The following is an 18,519-nucleotide window of genomic DNA, read 5'->3' as shown; positions in this document are numbered from 1 at the left end:
CTTATTAAAACAAGAATATGGCTCACGTAACGTAGGATCCAAACACAAACCCTACTAGTCTACACTGACCAATGCAATTTGCCCTGGACATTCTAAGTATTAAAATAATTAGTTACATAAACTTTAAGAATAGATATTCCATTCATTGTTTACACTCCGATTTTAACAAGGAGTGGTTCATTTTATATATTAAATGAACTCATTATGTTTGGCTTGTGTATATCAGAAGGAAATTTCTTAAATGGAATGATCAAGAAATAAATTCCCAATCTGAACCACAGAAGATCTAAGAATTTTTTGAGACTCCTTAGATGGCATATTTTAGTGACCGTGGGGAGTATATATAACTACTTATTAACTACTATTTAAATGACAATAGTATAGGCTCAACCTCCGGTAAAATCAATTGAGCCAAAAAAATTCAATATTTAATAATGTGATTGTTAAGATCTATCAGAGACTACCAAAAGAAGCAAAACAGTCAATTTGAAACATCTAAAATTAGGGAAAAACAAATTAGGAACTCCATGTAATTTATATTTATAAAACAGCCTTCACTATTCAAAGACATGTCTAAGAAAATATGCCTATTTATAGATGCAAACTTTCTACAAAATGGAAATTGCACTGATGTTCATTTTTTAACTGGAGACCAGAATAGAATAATCATGAATGTATTTCACCATTGCGTAGCATTTTATAGTTTATAAGTGACTTTGGCCTCTATTATTTTATTTAATTCTCATATGAATTCCAAAATAGCAGGTATTAGTATCCATCCCCATTTTACAAAATAGGAAACCAAGGATCAGAGAAGTAAGATCTCCTTTCCAGGATCCCATAAACAGTGAGCGGCTGACCTACTTATTCTGGATCCAGTGGTCTTCCTAATAAAATATGCTTTATAATCTTAGCACAGGTCAGTAGCAGACTTCAAGACCAACATCTGATTTTCCTTTCCAGGGAAGATCAAATGAGGAATACCATAACTGGTACTTTGCACAGATGTGTTAAGTTATAGCACAATTGTACAGATGTGTTAAGTTATAACACAATTGTCCCCATCTGACCAAAAATAAAATAAAAGATTGCCCATCAACCAACTATACTCTTGAGGCATGTATATTATCTATGGATAGGAACTGAATCTACAATTACCTCAGGAGAGATATGAGGAAATTATTTGAATTTACCTGTAAAATGAAGAGTCAAAGCCCTTGATAATTTTTCACCAATCAAGAGAACAATCCAGAACAGACAAATTTTTCCTTCCCCAGACACTGAAACATGCATTCCCTTTCATCAACTCTCCCACCACTTTATCCTCTGGAATTAGACCCAAGTGTGCAGGCTGTGGACATCCAGGGACTGGGCACAAAGGAGGGCTGTCCCAGATGATCTGGACCCAGGTGCAGAATAAACTAGTGTTCTTCCTAATGTGCTCTCCTTTTTAATAATAATAAAAAGTTATAATTACTTTTTAAATAACTCGTTCTCATTTGGATAAGTGCAGTTCATGAGTGTGGATCTCCCTGGTCCGAAGCATACTGTTCATGCTTGTTAATGATCGACCCCCACAGTTTCCTAATCACAAGCTAATCTTACTTTGGTGGATTAATATTGACAATCATCTCACTTATAAAGACTATTTATTATCAGTTTTTCAAATTAACAGTTGATTGGCATTAAGCACAACTTCTTTCAAGGGGCAGTGTCTTTGTATATAACTAATTAAACTAGGGAACTCATCTGCTCAAAAATTGCAAGAATTAGAATTGTGAAAAAATAACACTTTTTGCCTCAAAATTGCTATACTCATATGCACAAAGTTTCTATATAATGTGATGAAATAATTATTGTAATTAGCATCTTAATTTGAATTTAGATGCAATTTGTTTTTTTTTTTTCTTTTAAGAAATCTAAATTAATTCCCTGGGAAACTGATGAGAATTTTTCAAAGTAGAAATAAATGCCTGTAATAAATCAAGAGATAAGGGAACAGGCAGAGATTATTCTGCAATTAAAGTTTACTAAATTAATTCCACTTAAACTCCTTGGAGTTTAATGCAAAAGAACTTGGAAGTATGTATCTTCCAGGATTAAAAAATTCACACACTGAAAACTTAAAGGCAAAGAAGGGAAAAGAACCACATAATCAATATTTCCCTAAACACTAATCAGAAAATAAATGTTAATATTCCTCTCACAGTTTGATATTAAAAATATAAATAAAAGACACCAAACTTGAGTAAATTAAGTGGAAACATGGACAGGTGATTGGAAGTTGAATGTGAATATTTGTTTTACCCAAATGAATGTAAATTTCATTAGTTGATAATTAAAAGGAAATTATACAGACATTACAATTACTGGCAATGGCATAAATTATGAAGCTGTATGGCAAAACAATTTAGGAACCCACATTGCTGTTACTATTGTCAAACTGGTTACCAGAGAAACCTAGGATAAATAATATATTCTGTGACTATGGAAATGAGGCCTTGATGTGTTGCTAGGCTGTTAAAGCTAATGTCATTGTATAAAACAATAATGTTAAACATTATTAGTTTTTTAATTATGTCAGTTAATTAGAATTGTTCCTGTTAATTGCCTATGATTCATCTCCAGATGAAAAATGCTCAAGTAAGAGCTTTGGCTTTCTCTCTCTCCCAACACAGCATCTAAAACAAGGCCTGAGTTTTGTATGATTGGATTTTACAAATACCATTAACCTGGGCAACAACAATAATCATGGTCAAATCCGTCCATAATAAAAAGTGCTTTAATAAAAATACGTTATTAAGGCAGGTACTAAAGAAAAAAGAGCCAATATTTTAGTACTGTGGACTGGAAAGTGACCCTTAGTTCCCAAATGTTGGTTTTATGTCAGAGATTTTCACCAACAAATTAAAAGCAAAGGTAATAAGGTTAAATTAAAGGTTGTCTGACATTTGTCTAGCCTATGAATATTGAAACATTGAACTTCTATGAACCCTGAACTTCTTCTCTTATTTTTCATGACCTCAGGAAATATTTATATTTTCTTAGTTTTACCTGTGTCAATATTTGTTGAGCATCTTAATATATTATAAACATCATGTTAAACATTTGATATCCAGTTGTGGTGGAAATCTTACAAGCTGCCCTTGTGTAGCTTAGAGTTTAAAGCTACAAAGGAATCAGTATGCCATTGAGACCACTGAAACTTCTATACTGTAATCTATACTTCTATACTTACCATATCATGGAGACCATCGAAACTTCTCAGTCATGTTGTAGGGCATGAAGTTTTGTCCATTATGGAATTCCTAATGTCTAAACAATGATTCATGATAAGTGTTTACTTATTATTTGTGGAATGGATGAATTATCCATTGGTGAACGTGAAAACAATACCAAATAGGCCTCTCAAGACATATTTTGTTCCACTGACATTAAACGTTTTCAACATTACACTAAGAGAGCTTGTTAAATGTACTCAATGAAAGTTTAGACTAAAAAAATTTTTTTAATCAGTGAATTAATTTTTCAATGACCATAGTTTAGAATTAGGTACAAGAAAATGTTACAGAATTTGTGTTTTGGATGAGAGTCCTTGTTTTTGAAATATCTAAAGTTTTTGGTGCAAAAGGAGATTTCAGAGAGCAATTTGCCATACCACTATGAGTATCCATGATATGATTGCACCCACTCCCTACAATATGTAGTAATAAGGAACACTCAATTGGTAGAAGAGCAAAACAATCAGGACAGGACAAGCCTTTCCTTTTCACCAGCCACCTACAAGATACACTTGAAGAAGCTTCCAAAAGTGTTTACCACACATCTGTGTTATAGGCTGATTTATGGAAGACCCTGGTTCACCAATCCTTGCCTTAGTTCTGAATAAATCTACTGTCCCAGCTGTTACATTTCTATCGGGCTTTAATGAGAAGAATTTTCTCTTCCTAAACCACTTGCTTGAATTGGTTACAGTGATTTCAATTCAGTGGCAGGAGGGTCTGACTAGGACAATGAAATGATGCTTTAACACCTGCAAGTTTCTGGAAACCTTCACATGTCTTATTCTTTATCTGGAATCTGAATTGATGGATTGGGAAGGATTGTTGTGGAAACCGACTAATCCTGCATCACAAAGGAAGCATTATGACTGCTTATTTAAGGATAAAGAAAGGACTAGACAATATTAACACACAGAATCCTGGACCCCATACACATTTGTACCTTTCTAGACAATTTCCCAGCTTGCTTCACATGCTATTCGGTAGTCAAGCTGCCAAACAGACTTTCTGTCCCAACAAAGATGGTCTCTTTCCTTAGAGTTTCAGTTTTTGTAATTTGGCTGATTGGAGAACTTGGCTGAGCAAAGCATCATCAGAGATGATTTCTCTTGTTGTGAATTCAAAAGGCTTTAGTACACTGCACAAATGATCCATTAGCGTCCATTGTCTAGAGTTCAGGAAAACACCTTCTGCAGCATTGTGCACTAATGTCTATGGCTTTTTTCTTTCTCTTTCTTCTCCTTCTATGGGAAAGCATGCCTCCCAACATATACAATGGCAGGCTTGTCAGTATGTGAACACTTTATGTATGATTAACTGAAGTTGGGAGAAACTGTCACACTTCAAAAATTCTCAGAGAATTCTGGCAAATGGCAAGACCAAGATGCAAAAAGACTGGGAAAAGCTGCAGTATTTCTAAGTTTATTGGGAGAATATAAGTCCAATAAAATCAGTAGAGGAAGGAGAACAAGTCAGATTTTAGTGTGCATGGTCAATATTTCCAGTTGGATAAGATAGAATAAAACATGGCCAACTCTTTAAACTCACAGTTGTGTTGTAAAAACAAGAACTTAAAACAATACATGCTAGAGTGGAGAGAGGTGGGAGGGATGGGGTAGTTGGGTGATGGACATTGAGAAGGATATTATGTGTTATGGTGAGGGTTGTGAACTGTGTAAGACTGATGAACCACAGACCTGTACCCCTGGAAAAAATAATACATTATATGTTAATTTTAGAAATGGGCAATAAATGTATATAGGATATTCAAAAAATATATTTTAAAAAACAACTTTGAAAAAGAACAAAGTGGGAGGACCTGTACTATCTAATTTCAAGTCTTCTAAAACCATAACAAGACACCGTGGCAATTGGAGTAAAGATAAATGAATAGATCAACAGAACAGAAAAGTCCAAAAATACTCCTAGGTATATAATATGTGGACAGTTGTTTTTCCACTAAGATGCAAAAGCAGTGGTTGGAGAAAGAATTACCACTGCAGCAAATGGTGAAATACCATTGGATTTACAGTTGAGAAAACAAACAGACCAGAACCCCTTCCCTTTGATCTCTACCAACACCAATATAAAAATTAATTCCAAGTGCATCATAGACCTAAATGTAAGAACTGATACTACTAAAGTTGAAAAGAAAACATAGGAAGAAATCTTTGTGACCCTGGATTAGGCAAAGATATATTATATTTGACACCTAGACCATGGACCGTAAAGAAACAAATTAGTTATGTCAGACTTGTCAAAATTGAAAATTTCTCTTCTTGCAAACTCACTCTTAAGAAAATGAAGAGAGGGACGCCTGGGTGGCTCAGTTGGTTAAGCAGCTGCCTTCGGCTCAGGTCATGATCCCAGCGTCCTGGGATCGAGTCCCACATCGGGCTCCTTGCTCAGCAGGGAACCTGCTTCTCCCTCTGCTTCTGCCTGCCATTCTGTCTGCCTGTGCTCGCTCTCTCCCCTTCTCTCTCTCTGATAAATAAATAAAATCTTTAAAAAAAATTAAAAAAAGAAAATGAAGAGAAAAATCATGAAGTGGGAGAACATTTCTGTAAACCATAGTAGACTTGTATCTAGAATATGTAAAGAATTCCCAAAAATGAAAGATAAGAAAACAACCTACTTTTTTTTAAACGGGCAAAACATTTGTACTGACTTTAGCCATGATATACAAATGGCAAATAAGCCCATGAAAAGATTCTTGACATCATTCCTCATTAGGAAACGCAAATTAAAATCTCAATGAGGTGCCATTAGAAGCCCATTTTAAAAGGCAGGCTTTTAAAAACTGACCATCTCAAATGTTGAAGAGGAAGTGAAGGAACAGGAACTCTCACAAATTTCTCTCTTTTTTTTCTTGTTTATGGCCAATTGATTTTTTTATTATTATGTTCAGTTAGCCAACATATAGTACATCTTTAGTTTTTGATGTAGTGTTCAATGATTCATAGTTGCCTATAACACTAGTGCTCATTTCTGCTGGGATATAAAATTGTACAACCAATTCAGAAAACATTCTGGTCATTTCCTAAAAAATTAAAGATACACCCACTTACCACATGATTCAGCCATTTAATTCCTAGGCAGTTAACTCAAGAGAAGCAAAAATGTAGGTCTATACAAAAAACTTGCATATAGTTGACCATAACAGCTTTATTTGTAATAGCTGACCCAATGTCTATCAAGGTACATGAATAAACAAATTGTGATATATCCATACAGAGGAATACTACTCAGCAACAAAAAAGAAATGAACTACTGGTAACCCAGCAACATGGGCTGATCTCAAATAATTATGCTTAGTGAAAGAAGACAGACAAAAAACAGAATATACTTATAATTCCATTTATATAAGTTTTAGTAAATACAAACTAATATGGAGGGACCAAAAAGACTGTGTCTGTTTGGGGAAGAGGATACAAAGAGAGGCAAAAGGGGCACAAAGGAACTTTGGGAAGTTATGGGTGATAGCTCACTCTCTCAATTGTGGTGATGATTTCAAGGTTATGTAAATACGTCAAAAGTTATCAAAGTGTATATTTTCAATATGTACAGCTTACTGCATGTCAACTATATCTTATTAAAGCAGTTAAAAAAAATAAAAATAAAAGCAGTGTATGATGAAGTTAGAAGATGATGATTGGGGACTATGCATTATGGGAATTCTAGCAGGATCAACATACAGCATGGACAGTATGAAAGGTTTCCCAGAGGATGTGGCACAGACCTGAATATATGAGAAGCAATCTCAGTACAGATCAGTCCCTCAAGTAGTTTTTGAGCACCGGCTGTATGCAAGACTCTGTGATTGGCATGATTTCAAGGAGCTTGCTGTTTAATGGGGGCAGACATACTAAACTTTAAGATAAACTGGAGGGAAGGCTGGGTAGAAGCTTGTACAGACTGTTCTGGAAACACAGAGAAAGATGGGTAGCCTTACCTAGAGGTTTAGGGGAGGCCTCATAAAAACAAAAACAAAACAAAACAGGACCAAAAAAAAAAAACCCTTTTGAGCTAACTTGTAGATGAGAATGATTACCTAGGAAAAGAGAGGCAGAGTCAATGTTCCAAGAAGAAAGAGCGGTATAACCAACGATTAGAAGGTATGGATAGCATGGTGCATTCTGAGAACAAATCAGTCAATACCAACGGAAAATAAAAATGAGGTCCCGAGTGATATTCATCTATTCACTCTGTTTGTTACTCAGAAAATACTTAAGTAGTTTCTTCTTCATCAGGCTACATCTGATGATAAAACAGGTGAAGTTCTTTACCTTATAAAACTTCTCCTGTGGAAAGGGAACTCATTCTAGATGGTGCTCTTGAGAAACCAGAAAGGTCAATGAAGACCGGATTCTGAAGAGATTCAAATAGCATCCTAAGGTGCTCAGGCGTTATTCTGGAGGCAAAAGAGAGCCATGAACAATTTTAAACAGAAGAACTACATGGTCAGTTTAATATTTTGAAGATCATGTAGACTTAGAGGGGTGGGTGGATCTGATGAGGACAAGACTAGAGAAGAGGAAACCTATTAGCTAGTTCACTGTCCCAGGAACCAGGATTGGAAACAGGAGAGTAAAACATTTGAGGGTTAAAATAATGATGAGTTCTCCAGGAAACAGTATGGAGGTTCCTCAAAAAGTTGAAAATAGAGCCACACTATGACCCAGCGATCACACTACTGGGTATTTACCCTAAAGATACAAATGTAGTGATCCAAAGGGGCACATGCACCCCAATGTTTATAGCAGCAATGTCCACGATAGCCAAACTATGGAAAGAGCCTAGGTGTTCATCAAGAGAAGACCAGATAAAGAATATTTGGGGCACACACACACACACACACACACACACACACACACACTGGAATATTATACAGCCATCAAAACCCCCCAAAATCTTGCCATTTACAACAATGTGGATGGAAATAGAGGGTATCGTGCTAAGCAAAGTAAGTCAATCAGAGAGGGACAATTATCATATGATCTCACTAGTATGAGGAATTTGAGAAACAAGACAGAGGCTCATAGGGGAAGGAAGGAAAAATGAAACAAGAATAAATCAGAGAGGGAGACAAAACTTAAGAGACTCTTGGTCTCAGGAAACAAATTGAGGGTTGCTGGAGTGGAGGGGGGTCGGAGGGATGGAGTGGTTGGATGATGGATATTGGGGAGGGCGTGTACTATGGTGAGTGCTGTGAATTGTGTAAGACTGATGAATCACACACCTGTAACTCTGAAATAAATGATACATTATATGCTAATGAGAAAAGTCACTTATTATATGATCCATTTATCCAAACTGCCTAGAAAAGGCAAATTTATAAAAACAGAAAGCAGAATAGTGGTTGCCTGGCTCTAGAGGTAAGAGCTGAGACTTACTGCATATGGTAGGCACAGGAATCTTTTTCAGTTAATGAAAGCGTTCCAAAGCTGGATTGTGGTGATGTTTGTAAAATTCTATAAATTTATTAAAATTTATTGAACTGTACACTTAAAATAGGTGAACATACTGTAACATAAATTATACTTCAATAAAGTCTTTTTTTTTTAAACTCAAAAAGAAAAAAAAAAAGATGATGAGTCAGTTAGAGGCACGTCGGCTTTGAGGCAGCCAGGAAGCAAGCAGCTGGATGTATTAGTCTGGGGCTTCCAGGAAGTGAGATCTAGAGACAGACATGTGTGCTGAGAATCTCATTCTAGAGAACAGAAGACAGAAGAGACAAATTTCTCCCTGGTGCATCTGTCAGACACTGGATGCTCATTTAGTTTTTTGCATAAAGCGCCACTGTCCTGGTGGTTACCTACTCTTACTTACTAGTCTTACCCAGCCACTCTCAGCATTAATGTTCTGCCCCTAGGACATGCCAATCCAAGGCATTAGACCTAAGGTGATCACACCAACGAATATTGGATTTAGGAGTTTTAGAAATAATTGCACCCCTTCTCTTCCACTTACAAAATTCTTGCTTCAAAAATTTTATTTTGGTAATCTACTGCCTATGAACATACAACAAAAGGTGCAAAAATCCTACTATAGATTTAATAAGCTGCCTAAAGAGCTCTTAATGAATTAATAGCAATGAAAACAAAAAGCAGAAGACCTCTAAAAAGAACAACACTTTATTTGTATGTCAGTCTCTCTGAGTATGAGGGAGGGTAGTAGCTTCTTCTTGTTAAACTAGAATCTAAAATATTTAGACTAATGATAATGTCACTTGTCCCAAAGATCTTTAAAATGCCCAGAGATGTTAAGTAGTCACTTAACCCTCCCATAAACATTATACTTGAACTACCTATCAAGCCATATTTTACACACCTTCTTGCTGAAGCAAGAGACATTCTCAAGTGACCATATATGAGAAATGAAAGGCTTGGATGTAGAACCAGAGTTCTTGATATATGAGCAAGCCAGACCTAATATCCTGGCCACTGAAATGGACAGAGAAATTTCTGGCTTGGTTTTCCTATGATCTCGTTTCTTCCCTTTTGACAACAGGCATCTCAGGACTCCCCGGTATCAAATATGTTTCTAATTTCTGTTCTTTGCTGAATGTGGCCTAAAAATTCTCCATTGATACAAATTTAAAATTTAATGAATACATGCTGCCATTATGCATTTAATACTGGATGTTGGGATGGCACAGGAGATGTCTCTACTTGTGGAAACTGTAGAAACCTGAGAAACCCAAGAGAAGACAATCATACCCATGGCTTCTATTTCCTCTCAAGGCAATTCCAGCCTTCTGGATAGAAAATGACTTTTTTAGCAACAGGGAAAAACCAACAAACAACACCCCCCCCACACACACACACACATACCTTCTGAGTTGTGGTTGTGGTTTTTTGTTACTGTTTGTTAGTGATAGTGGTACTTCTTCCTCCCTTCTCCTCCTCCTCCTTGTATGTTTCCATATGCCTCTCATCTACGTGAAGACAAGGGGCTGTTATTCAACCTATGTGATTCCAGGGTCCTAAGTAACTGTATAACTCTCAGTGCCAAGAGCAACTCAAACACTGTAAAGATCAATTCATTTCCCTCTGACAATATATTTTTCTGGACATGCGTTGATCTGCTTGATAGTACTTTTGCTTCTCTATACCCTTCTGATGTCAAGGAGAGCTGGAATGCTTTATGGGATGCCCAACGCCCCAGCTTACACACAAGGCCCTCACTGACTCATACTGGGAAGTCTCCAGGTCAGAAGGTTGTTACCTAAAGTCAGTTTTTGCTAACATGTATGGGATCTCCTTCCTCCTGTACTCGAGCACTGAGGGAGGAACAGGAGTCTGGTCTTCTTCTTCACTCTTATAAGTGGTTTTCTTATTTAGCTGTAAAATTTTTCTAACTTCTTATGTTGAATACTTTATAAATATAATTTGTTTCAGGTTTAGAGGGGCTAAAGCATATTCACTTTTTACATTTGTCAGAAGTCTTTGATACATTACTCACAATTCATTTCTCAGCTCCGAGTTTCCTAGCAGAGAATATTTCTATGTTCTAAAACACTGAATGGGAACTATCTTTGCAATTGTTACAGTACTTAAACCCAGAAATTCGAGGCAGCAGTTCTCAAAGTGTATATCATTTCTAAATGAAATAATCTTGGGAAATACCTTCAGGTTATACAAAACTTCAATCACTGTATGAGGAAGAGAGTCTGGAAAACTTCTCGAGAGGGCCTATGCCTTTTTCTGAAATACAAGCATCAGAGAGCTTTCACTCCAGTAAGTGTACAAGCCAGTTTTATTCAGCGTGGCAAGGGAAACACAGCACCTCTCATGTAAACCTTATTCAGCTACCAAAGAACAGGCCTGGTGTCCTTCCGTCTGTGTAAGGGGAGACATGATACATTTCTAACATCGTCTACAGTCAGACATTAAAGGAAACAGCCTTTCATTGTTTCTCACATCTAGTTCACGAGCACAGCCCAGGCAATTTAGGAGGAAAATGAAAGACTACGAAACCGAATGCCAAATCACAATTTCCATACTTCGATCTTGATGTTCCTCTACTGGATTGGGCTCTTTAATATTCTCCAACGCCTGTGACAACCACTCTCTGAGTGTTGGAGACGCAATTTCGATCTCTTTTTCTCTGAGTCTTTGTACCTTTTAGTCTAACAACAAAGAGGAACAAAGATCCTAATTATACCCATAATCATTATTATCTGAAGAAGTTCCTAGTAATTAAATTTTAAAGAAAATTTATTTAATGAGCTTTCTACAGTCACATCCAAGCAATACACATTCAAGTAGATAGTGATTAGTATGAAATAGCACTAATTTGAATGACTTGATAAAAGCTCCTACTCCACTACTATGTTTTTAATAATTGTGTAATTACATAGAGAATTATTCCTGTAAATATCGCTTGTTTTATATAGAATGGAGGACATGAAGATGTGTTCTATCTGGAGCAAATTTCCAATATTTTGAAGCTGTATCTTCTTGTGTCAGCTAAAAAGTTAATATGTACGTCTTAATTACACAAACACACACATACTCTCTTGCATGGAATATACACCTTTCATTTGCATGAGTTCAGAATAAGTGCTTAGCTTAGTAGAAGCAGAGGTGGAGGAAAAATAAATCTCTGAAGGAGTGCATGGTCATTACCAGTGAATAGAAATGAGAAGCATATTTCAGTGAACATCTCCTAATTATCCCATAAGAGAGGGGCGATAATTGGCATAGACTATATCGATGTTGTCACATCTATATCATTTCCAGTGATTCATGGAGCTTTAGAAATGTTCTCATGTAATATTGTGCATTTGTTCTTTTCATTTCAGGGCAAAAATAAAGTGCTGATCTTAAATACAACTGTAGAAAGAGGAACTACAGCTCAAAGCAGACCTCATTCATCTGAATACTTTTTCATATCATGGGACTAAGATTTCAAGGGATCCCCTATATACTCAAACAACTATTACAAGAGACAATGAGACAGAGGGGACATATACTACTCGGGGACTTAGGAGATTAAGTTCAAATTCCTGCTCTGCCTCTAGCTGGATGGTATGATCTTTAACAAATTACTTGCCTGACTGGGGCCATGAGAAGATTAGCGATTCAATTTCTAAAGACACTTCCAACTTCCAAGTGAATTTTTTTTTCTCAATACCACTAACTCTATAATACATTCCACTTAATTTTATAAATAGGAAGAACTTGTTAGATACATTCTCCTCTTCTTAAAATTTGAAATAAAAGAAAGTAGTTATTACCTTCAAGGGGAAGCGTTCGAATGTAAAGTATCTAATGCAACTCTAGGTATCCAAAATATTTAACATTTTATTCAATATACAAATGATACAATGTTATATTAACTTGCTAAATGGGCACTAAAAGGAGACTAACAAAGTTAGAATGGGAAAGTAAATAAGATTTGACATAAAGTTTTTTTAAAATTTTTAATAAACATATAATGTGTTATTAGCCCCAGGGGTAGAGGTCTGTAAATTGCCGGTTTACAACTTCACAGCACTCACCATAGCACATACCCTCCCCAATGTCCATAACCCCACCATCCTGTTGCCCCCCTCCCCACAGCAATCCTCAGTTTGTTTTGTGAGATTAAGAGTCTCTTATGGTTTGTCTCCCTCCCGATCCCATTTTGTTTCATTTATTCTTTTCCTACCCCCCATTGGCATAAAATTTTGATGTCATATAAATAAATTAAAATGACCATGCTTTCCTAACTCCTACCAAAACTTCTTTTTTTTTTTTTTAAAGATTTTATTATTTATCAGAGAGAGAAGGGGAGAGAGCGAGCACAGGCAGACAGAATGGGAGGCAGAGGCAGAGGGAGAAGCAGGCTCCCTGCTGAGCAAGGAGCCCGATGTGGGACTCGATCCCAGGACGCTGGGATCAGGACCTGAGCCGAAGGCAGCTGCTCAACCAACTGAGCCACCCAGGTGTCCCCCAAAACTTCTTTTTTTAAAAAAATATTTTATTTATGTATTTATTTGACAGACAGAGATCACAAGTAGGCAGAGAGGCAGGCAGAGAGAGAGAGAGGAGGAAGCAGGCTCCCTGCCAAGCAGAGAGCCCAGTGTGGGACTTGATCCCAGGACCCTGAGATCATGACCTGAGTGGAAGGCAGAGGCTTAACCCACTGAGCCACCCAGGCGCCCCCCAAAGCTTCTTTTTCAAACTTACACTATTTTATCCCTGTGAGGAAAAAACATGGAATTGAAGGAAAAAAAGAGAAAAACCTCCAAAGTAATTGGAACTCAGCTCCTTACTGGCAGGAACCTCATCAGAAAGAAGCTATTGACCATCTTTGGTGCAATCTATGGCTTGCAGAGATAGTAGTGGTTTTAGTGCTGCTGGAGTGGGACAAAGAGAAATTGAGTGACAAATAGCAATGCCTTGGGACACAATCCCAGAAGCAAAGCTAGTGTGGTTCTAGCTGGTGTGACTGGCCACAGGATCTCTTGGTGGAAGTAGACATGATCTTGACTTGCCTACGTGGGATTATGCATAGCTGGAATTCCTCTTCCTATCAACATAAACATTATCATCACTACTGACACCAACATGACACAAAGGAATTGTTTACATCTCCTGGGAAGTCCATGGTTTTCCTGAGCTGAAATGCTGGTTTGGGAAGAGATGTTTTATCCCCATTTGTCTAGAGAAGTAAATTCAAGGGCAGAGCATCTTAACTGAAGTGTGTAATTCACTAAAACTTTCAGGGTTAGTCTTTCACATAGGAAATAACTCCAAGTTAAGCACAAATCCAAACTCCTATTTGGTATTTATTCAAGTTTAGAAGAATTAAGAAACTAGTTTAAGGCATTGTCACCTTGTCCTCTTTTTTTATGGTTCTCACCAAATAAAATTTTTTAAAAGATTTTATTTATCTATTAGAGAGAGCAAGAGCCTGGGGTGAGGGACAGGCATAAGGAGAGAGAGAGAGAAAGAGAGAGCACCTGGGGTGGGGAAAAAGCAGGGGAGAGAGAGGGAGAGAGGGAGAATCCTAAGCAGGCTCAACACTCAACATGGAGCCCAACGTGGGGCTCTATCTCATGACTATGAGATCAAGACCTGAGCTGAAACCAAGAGTTGGACACTTAACAGAATTCACCACTCAGGCACTTCCTGAATACAATTAAAACAACAACAACAACAACAACAACAAAACCCTATAATTTTAAAAAATCAGTTCAGCAGCCATCTTGGGACTCTGGAGATAGGCATTATTCAAACCAGTCTCTTTAATCAAAGTGGGGCAAATGATCAAGTGATAAGAAGACCATTAAATTATCCCCCTACAACTGAAATTCCATGGAAAAGGCTGTCCTTCTCCATAAGCTCTCCAGTTTGGTGTGATCCTTTTGTGGAAGCTTTTTCAAGATGTATAGAGAATCAAAATGTAGCTAGATAAAAGGACAAAAATGAAACTTCAAAATTTATAGTTTTTAAGGATTCTGTAGAGTATCTGCCACTGAGGGTTTTCTGCTTCGAGTCCACTTTCAAATTTATAGTTGAAAAAGATATTAACGACTTTCAATCAAAATTATATTTACATTTGCTTTAGGTTCAACAACTACCACATTTCATGTAATGGCATTCTAGGCAGTACACTAATCTTCATTTTTAAAGTGTTTTGTGAGTCCTTAAGATGCAAAAAATTAACATATCATGAAAAGGGCAATTCATTGGAGGATGAAATTTGGGTAGGAGAATTTTCTTTAGTAAATACATTATTTGAGCAGGCTAGATTCAGGATGAATCATCCTCAGGTTTTTCCTGTTTAATTTCACAAATAAAGCAGGCGAATTTAAAAACAAGAAGGAAACTGAAAATAAGATAAGTTTGATAGCGACTCGTCGGCGATGGGGAAGAGATGCCACTTTCCTGGCTGATTTTATTTTCTATGCCCATGATGTGTGAGAAAAATGCCTGCGCAGAAAAAAATAAAAAGCCGAAAAAATGGATTTTGATTAGTAAGGAAATGGTACTGATTGTGAATTTGCAGTTCATCTCATTCTTCTGGTTTTCCTTTCAAAAGCCTTTTCTTCCATGTTTTATGCTCCCGGAGCTGTTAATGTAGCCTAATTTGTTGGTTCTGCTTTCAACTCAGGCATTCACTACCTATACCTGTACCTTCTCCAGCTCTTTTATTACTCGGCATCTTTTGATGCTGGTAGTTATTTGGATATGCTTTTTATCAAGTCCCCAAGATTCCCTGAAAGGACGTCTTTTCTTGCAGCTCCTCAGGATACCTAATAGCACAATTAGCCTCATTCAGTTCCACAGACCTTTACCAAGGAACCTACTATGCACATGGCAGCAGGTCAGCAAAGCGGGGAACCGGGGATCTCAGTGTATGTGCAAGTTCTCCTTAATGCGTCTTTCTGCCTTATTCTGACACTTCATTTCTCCTAAGCCCCACAGAGACCACACATTTCAGATAGCTTAGGTCATTTAGCAACAAACGGGGTTTTGCGGTTAAGGGGAGGCTGAGCTTCGACTGTGGAGCATGCCCAATGACCAGAACCCTACCCAGTCGGCATTTCTGTGTCTGAATTCAGTGACACAGTCATTTGGCACTTAATTAGTTAATAAACAGACCTTTTCATGGAGAGCATGCATTAGCATCTGACACCGGCTGGCAGACGAGCCTTCTTGACTGATTAAAATATACATTTAAATATATTCCCTTAATTTATATCAGTTGCAAAGTGAGGCAGTTATCTTTATAACTGAGAGCATTAGCGTAAATTATTTAGTATCTTCATTTTAATTTGCACCATATTATAATATCTATCTTGATCTCAGAACTAAATAAATCATCTGTCCCAAATTCTGAGCACACTGTGAGTCCTGAGATTTTTTTATGTTGCTTTTGTGCCTTTGCCTCACAATTCTTCCAAAGGAAGCTGGAGCTCAAGGAACAAAATACCACTTGAGAGGGAAAAAAATAAACTTAAAAAAAAGATGCTGTGGTCATTCTCAGAATAAGGAGCTTAGATTCTGGCTTACGTCTATTTTATCATGAATTGAAATATTTTATCATGAATTGAAACTAGAGAATAGTCTGAGCTTTATCAAAATGTTAAAATTTAGGGGTTTTTTTTTGTCATTGTTGCTGTTTTTTGTTTGTCTGTTTCTAATCTGGATAGAAAATCCTATCATTTATAGTCAAGGCTTAGTTGAAGTAGAGAAGTTGAGCAAGAGACAGGACAGTGAGACAGATGTCAGGACAGACAGAAGTAAATAGAATGAGGTGTTCACAGGCTCCTTGACCAACGTTAGTAGGGCATAATTACCATGACGAAAGAAGAGACTTTTATAAAGGAGGGGAGAGTATCAAATGCTTCAAGCAAGTTGAAGGGGATATGGACAAAGCTTACTAGATCCTTAGGACAGAAGACCACTGGGGACTTCTGGAAACCATTTCGGTGAAGTTTGGGGCCAGATACCAGATTACTCATGGTGGTGATGGGTACTGGAGATACTTGCTCCTAGATGGAAACCAAGAAATGAGATCACAGTTCAAGAAAGTTGTAGATTAGATATGTGTTTTCAACAGAAGGGTGAAAGAGACAAGAGAAGGAGGAGGATGAAGATGCTAGCCAGAGAGGAGGTAGTTGGATGGGGAAAGTCCCCAAGAAGCAGTAGAAATGGAAGAGTGTAAGAGCTCCCTTAGGAGGGAGGACATTTGTCCTAGGAGAGGGGAGAGGTGAACAAGAGGAGAAAGAGGAAAGATAAATGAAATTGAAAGAAGCTAGAAATTGTGTGGTGGTGGGTACAGAAATGGGAAGATGAGGAATTTCAGGAACAAAACCCATGACCTCAGTAACTGCAAATGAAGGAGAGAGTAAAAATTAAGCCTCAAGTGATTTCTAAGAAAACATGAATTACGATAGTGCATTATTAACAAAAGGAAAGTAATGAAAACAAGGTAGCAGAATATCATCTTCTGAAAACACAAAGTAAAAATTAAAAAAATTCCAAAAATGGACTTTGTTACTTTGTTCTCTGAATACTTCAAACTTGTTCAAAGTATTGCATAAAGTTGAAAAAAATACAGCTCGTTCTATTCCTTACTGATAAACCACTCTGAGGAACAAATATTCCAATTTTCATGGTTTTATTTACCTGAGGGATCTTTTAATTAGTGTCTGTCTCTATTCACTAAAGGCAGACTTGAAGACAGAGTCAAATTATGTTTCTTCTAACCATAGAACCCTGAGTCCAGATAAGTCCCTTAGTTAATACCAGGATTTTGGTAAATATTTGCTGAATGATTAATGTGTGCATTTTAACACATTCTTCCATCTCATTGTTCTTTTTGAATAACCAAGGACAGTGCCTTCCCATATGGCTAGGCTACAGTTAAAGGAAATTAAATTGGCAAATTTAACCATTTTTTTATATATACATGCATACACTTAAGCTTCAGGAGGTCCAAAATATTGCCATAGACACTGCCTTTAAGAACCTTCTAATCCATTTAGGAGACAATACCCAATATACATGAAAAATTACATAGCAATAGAAGATATCAGTAAGCTTCAAAACAAAAATACAGGCATGATGAAGTAGTGAATAATTAATTGTCAGATTTTTCGAGACCAGAAATTTTAAATTTTTGTTTATATACCTGATAATTTTTTAAATTATGCATCCCTTTAGACATTTTAAATATACGTACACACATTTTATTGTATATTTATAGCACCAAAAATCTGTTTTGCAGTATATTATGCATTCTCTGATTTGCATATATTTTTATGAATATATTTTGACCTGGCAATATATATTGAATTGCAAATTTAGCTCACTTAATTTGTGGAAAATTGCCATATAACCAAATAGGCCGAGTCAGTCCTCATTCTCAGAGAAATCAGCCAACCAAACTCACTCTATGCTAGGGGAATAAAATCTAACTTCATTACTTTTTAAAGATTTATTTATTTATTTATTTTGGTGTGAGAAAAAGAGAGAGAGAGAGCAGGGAAAGGGACAAGCAGACTCCCCCTTGAACATGGAGTCCCATCATGGGTTCCATCCCAGGACCCTGAGACCACAATCTGAGCCAAAACCAAGAGTCAGCTCTTTGATGGACTGAACCACTGAAGTACATCTGACTTTATTTTCCTTTTAATTAAAATGAACATGTTAATGAATGTCCCCATGGCAATCTTTTCCTTTCTGAATTCTATTTTTAATTACATCTATAATGGGTAGATAGATAGATAGATAGATGG

Source organism: Mustela erminea, chromosome 13, assembly GCF_009829155.1.
Source record: "Mustela erminea isolate mMusErm1 chromosome 13, mMusErm1.Pri, whole genome shotgun sequence".
Classification (NCBI taxonomy): domain Eukaryota; kingdom Metazoa; phylum Chordata; class Mammalia; order Carnivora; family Mustelidae; genus Mustela; species Mustela erminea.
The sequence above is the reverse complement of the archived record's forward strand: the minus strand, read 5'-3'. Positions refer to the sequence as shown.